Consider the following 6,281-nt stretch of genomic DNA (forward strand, 5'->3'; position numbering starts at 1 on the left):
TTTGGGAGGCTGAGGAAGGCGGATCACTTGAGGTCAGGAGTTTGAAACCAGCCTAGCCAACATGGTGAAACCCCATTTCTACTAAAAATACAAAAATTAGCCGAGCCTGGTGGCATGCACCTGTAATCCCAGCTACTCAGGAGGGTGACGCAGGAGAATCGCTTGAACCTGGAAGGTGGAGGCTGCAGTGAGCCAAGATCGTGCCACTGCACTCCAGGCTGGGCAACAGAGCCAGACTCCATATCAAAAAAAATAAAAATACATTTAAAAAATAAGAAAAAGAAATATTTCTAGAAGAAGAGTGTGACCAACGGTCTCAAACATCAATGAAAAGCAGAGTAAGATGAGATACCATCAGAAAGGACTACTGAAGGTCATTGGTGATATTGACAAGAGTGGTTTCAGTGGAGAAAAGACAAAAGCATGATGGTGGGTTCAGCGTAGAACGGGAAGACAGGAAACGGAAAGCAGGCACAGACACTTCCTTCCAGGGTTCTGCTATACAGAGGCAGCAGAAAAACAGGGAGAATTGCTGAAGACAGATGGTAGTCAAGGGATGGTTTGTGGTGTGTGTGTGTGTGTGTGTGTGTGTGTATTTTACTATAGAGACAGTATAGTACATTTGGTAAAACTAAAAAAGTTTCACACAACCCAGCACTGGCAAGAACGTGAGCAAAAATAATTATCATATATTGCTGGTGGAAACAAAATCAGTACATACTTTTTGGAGGCAGACTGCTATTTCTATCAAAAATCATGCAACAAACACTTATTGAATACTTATCATATTCTAAGACTATCCTAAGAGGTGGAATTGAGCAATTAAAAATGTATACATAAAACTAAGTAACACATAAAAATGTATACCATCTATTCAAGTAGGAGAGATGGACAATATAAAAGATAAATAAAACTAGTAAAATTAACAATGTCCATGCCATTCTCCAGATACGGCCAATTCTTTCTCTGCTATCCTTCCTCTACACCTGGGACATGCGTAACCCCAGCACTCAATATTCTCTTATGTAACTTATCTGGTGACACAACTGTGACCTCTTTGAAGGCAAGAATGACATTATTTAGTTTTGCAAAATTTTAGTGCCTAGCAGAAAGTAGGTATTTCAAAAATGTTTCTTAAAATGAAAGGAATACAATAGAATGCAATTCCAAGAAGTACCTTAAGGAGTAGTGTTTAATGAGAACTGCCATCTCATCTGAATTTAGTATATTCTAGCTGTATTGTTTATTTCTTCACTCACTTAATACGTATAATTTTAAAAATCAACAAAAAATACAGTAAGTGCCTACTATATGCCAGGTACCATGCTAGACTAGGCTACCATGTCTGCGAATCATGCCCCATGTTCCTGCTTAGCCAGGGCTAGACACTAGAGCTATGACTATAGAATACAACAAAATCTAATGACAGTACTACATTAATGACATTTTAGAAATGAGAATTTTATGTGCATTTTCATTTATGCAAAGAAAGATGAACACTAACCATTAATAAAATCAGGGTAGTAATACAGAGGAAGGCACCTTAAGTACAGCTTTTAATAAATCAAATAGTATCTCCCAGAATCTGCTCACCTTCTCTATGCCAAGTACTCCAAAATCTAAAAGGTGCAAACTCAAGTTTCTCTAGCTCGTGGATATCAGGTTATGAATCCGGTTTTCCAGTTTTTTTTCTTGCTGACCTCCTTTAAAAAGCGGGAGAGGGACTACTGGCATGACTCAACGGCAGAAGAGTCCAGCTGTGTGAAAACTTTTTTGGTTTATTTGAATTCTCACTTGGTTCAAGGGCAAGAACTGACACAACACTGGAAAGCAGTCAAGGCAAAGTAAACATTCAAATAACTTGTTAACAGGAGACATTTTCCTGAGAGAACGAGGACAAGAAGGATTGTGATTGTTTCTTCCTTTTGCCAAATCTTTCAGCTATTTATTTGTTAAAAAGCACTGAAACAAATTTCAGAGTCAACTTTAACCCTAGTGCATGACCTACTGAGTGACTTTATAGTTGTCCTTGAAAGTTTCACAGTTCATTACAGCTACCTAAATATTATCACACAGGAATCTTCTTTATTGAGTCTATCTTTCTATTGGGTTACTCTTTACATGCTCTCAGTTGATTTTGGAAGTTGGAAAGAACCTATGGCCAGAAAAGGCATTTACTAAATACGTGTTGGCTTGGTTTGTATTTACCCAAGGCAAGCCTGCTCAGTTTGTTAAAGAACTGTGATAATGACAACAAGGAGTTGGATTCTGCTGTTTTATGGAGTTGGGTAGCTTGACATTATAGTCAACAGCTAGTTACAACACCCCAGGCCCAACCTCACAAATAAACATTACTGACCACACAAAGATTAGATACGTATAAATCACAGTATATCCATTAGTACTACTGGAAAATCTTTCAATGGTATGTCATTTTCAAAACTACTACCTTTATCAAGAAAGAAACCCTTAATATTAGTGTTATGGCTATTTAACTAGTAAGTTATTAGAAAACCAAATATGTATGTAATTTATTCATATGTGTGTGTATATGTACATGCAAATGTGTGTGTGTGTGTGTGTGTGTGTGTATTTAAGTTCCCCTACACTGCTCTGGCAAATAAACACAATTTTGTTTGACAAAGTTTACCATAACTAAACAAAGTTTCTGCTATCTTCTTATTCACAAGTCAGTGACCTTAACGTACGTCATTTTTCTCCACCTACAGAAATTGACCTTGGCAAAGGGGACAATAACCCTAATTTCCTCTACATAGTTGTTATCCCATCCTCCTTACCTTTTCTTTCGATCTGGAAATAATGACCAGCAGAGAAGAAAATCCATGATAAGGATAACTATCCCACACTACACCACACATAACATGGGCACATTACTTGCCAAAGGTGCTTAACCTCTGTTCTAGTGAACATAACATTCAAATCTCCTCGTGTAAAAATTAAAAACAGAATTCTGATTTAAATCATATCAGATAGAATAGAATTCTGATTTAAACCACACTACCTTTTTTTTTTTTTTCTTCAGGGATTTTTTTTTACTTCAGGTTTCATTTTGAATTTTTTTAAAGCACTCTATGTTGTCAACATAATGCCTGGTGATGTTTTAAACAAATTATTCAAGTTTTCTTCACATCTTTTATATGTCAGTTTTACAAGAATTGCTAAATTTCTACAAATACTCATCCAAAAAAAGTACATTCAATATAGAATGTGCAGAAAATACATAAACATATAAAAAGGAAAGTAAACACGACAGTCCCTTCCCCTATAGAAAACAAGTCAATATTCTGACGCACTTCCTTCTCATCTTTTTCATATATGCAGTGTACTGTATTTACATAATTGTGATAATACATGTTAGGGTTTTAAATGCTTAATTTATTATTTAATGATCATTTTTCCTTATTAAATTTTTTTTTTTTTTTTTGAGATGGAATCTTGCTGTTGCCCAGGCTGCAGGGCAGTGGTGTGATCTCGGCTCACTGCAGCCTCCACCTCCCAGGTTCAAGTGACTCTCTGCTTCAGCCTCCAGAGTAGCTGGGATTATAGGCGTGCGCCACCACGCCCGGTTAATCTTTGTATTTTTAGTAGAGATGGGGTTTCGTCATGTTGGCCAGGTTGGTCTTGAATTCCTGGCCTCAAGTAATCCGCTCGCCTCAGCCTCCCAAACTGTTAGGATTACAGGCATGAGCCACTGCCCCGGCCCTTATTAAAATTCTTCATAAACAAACCATTTAACAGCTGCAGAGAATTTACTGCATGGATGTCTTGTATTTTAGTCTACTTAACCATTCTCTTTTGGATAGTTAGGCTACATTTTTATATATGGGGGTGTGTGTGTGTGTATATATATATGTGTGTGTGTGTTACTTTTTTGCTATTCTAGATAATACTGCTATGAACATTTTGTCCATAAATCTTAAACCACTCTTCTAATTATGCCCTTAGGACATTTTTAGGAGTAGAATTATATTGGATCAGGGAGTACAAACATTTTCAAGACTCTTAATACAGATTGTCAAGTTGTGTTCCAAAAAGAGGCCCCCAATAGCCAACCCCATCCCTCACAACCAAAATCGGCACATGAAGGTAACTCCCCATCACTGGCAAATGGTTTAGATCCTCACACTGTGGTAAGCAAAGTATGGATATAAATCATGACTTTGAGTAATGAACTAAAATACTTGCTAAGGCATAAAGCAACTTTCACTCTCTTTTAGGGATTTTTTAAAACAATATTCTAAAGTTACATAAAAGTAACTGGAAAAAGAATGTAAGGCATGGACATTGCAGGCCATATTCATCAAACTTGGTCAATCTGTGAACTTCCAATGACGAAAAAACTATGTGGACACAAAACCTCTGCTTTTTACCCATAATCTATTATATAGTAGAATAAGGAGTTACTGTTGTTACACGGTGTGGTTTTAACTCATTAAACGTATTTCTCAAAATAAATTTATATGCAAAAACTGCTGACACCTTAAGGGAATATTTGCTGACATTCAAAACAGTAAATTGCCATTCATTTCAAAACCGTATTCTCCCTTTCCTACTGCTTTTCTTGTCTGTTTAATATAGATCTATGTGTGTGTATATATATTTAAATGTACATATATATGTACATATATACACACACACATATACACACATATATACATATACACACATATATACGTATATATATATGTGTGTATATATGTGTGTATATATACGTATATATGTGTGTATATATATGTACCCCTCCCTAATCTACTAGAGGTAATAAAATCAGTAAAGAGATTAGAATTTGAATTTGATTCCTTATGTGAAAAACAGAAGTGGTAGGCTCATCGAACCCAGTGGTCTCAAATGGAATTAGCACAACCACGAGAAAGTTCTTCCATCTCCTTCCCATCTTCATGTAAAGTTAGTGGCCGACGTAACTGCATTATTTTCACTGACATGCTGAGTGGGTGATCTGTCTGAGAAGATGCTTAGTGGTCACTTTGCTCTCAGGAAAGTGCCTGGTAGTACAGTCTCTCCAGAAAAAGACTGTAGAACATGCACGCACACAAGCACACAAAATGCAGCGAAGTGTAGTAAAACCATTAACGCATCTACAAAGCAGGACAACTTGTTCCTCAATGCTGTAAAAATCTCTGGAGGCTCCCCAGTCTTGTGTGGCACAAGTACTGCTCCCAAAGTCCAAATGTCACTAAGCAACAGCTGGTGTTTCCTAAGTCACAGGGCTTTCTTTAAGCCTTTCTCCCACATCCACATAGAAGGCAATCTGTCTTATAAGCTCTACGTTATATGCCATTCCAAGCTTAGAGCATTTCTGTGGGCAGAGGGAAGCTAAAGGTATACCTCATCCTAGAATAAGAAAGGAAATACTTTCCTAACGTTTACTTAACTTATTGTTCAGGTTGTGAACTTATTGCTTTTATAACCCCTTTTCAACATGCTGCCAGAATAATCCTTTGGGAAAAGTCTTTCCTGAATTTCTAGATTTGATTACTTTGTTTTTGAAGCAACGCCTTTGCTTTCATAAGGATGATCAAGGCTGTCTTTCTGAATCATTCCTCTTCCTAGCCTCCTATTCCAAACTTTCTTGTAGTTTTCTTTCAAGCTTAGGAAATAACTGTGATTAATTTGTGAGCAAAAACTTGGCTTTGAGATCAGTATAGTTCCTCAAAATAGGAAATTATTTAAGTTAGATTCTGTTTTTTAAAAAGAATCTTATTCTGTATGAAACATGGTAATTTCCTTTTTTAAAACAATGATTGATCTCTATTTTCAAACGTCTATCTCAAAATATGCTATTGATCAACTAAGAAAAACTTATTTTGAAAACTACAAGGAAAAGCAAAAACATGTCTACTTAAAAATTCTTGATAAAGTACTATCAAGATTAGTGCAGTCCAATTTCAATTATGGAAGTCAAATATAGTATATACTTTTTTTTAACCCATTGGGCTACCTTGACCTTAACCACAGGCAACTTTAAATCTCCTATCAGTTTTCTTCATTCTGAATATTTAACTAAGAAGTTAACATCATTTCCTACAGAAACTTCTCAAATAACTCTACTTTTCAAGTAAGTATTCATTCAATCAATCCATTTAATACACAGAACATCTACTTTTGGCAAGAACCTATAAGGGGTACAAAGATACACCAAACTAAAGGAGACTGCTCAATTGAGAAACAAGGGCACGAACATAATTATCTCCAGAAAAAAAGAAAAAAGTCTTAAATGCAATAACAGAGTAAAAAGTATT

This window comes from Colobus angolensis, unplaced genomic scaffold (assembly GCF_000951035.1).
Source record: "Colobus angolensis palliatus isolate OR3802 unplaced genomic scaffold, Cang.pa_1.0 Scaffold137, whole genome shotgun sequence".
Classification (NCBI taxonomy): domain Eukaryota; kingdom Metazoa; phylum Chordata; class Mammalia; order Primates; family Cercopithecidae; genus Colobus; species Colobus angolensis.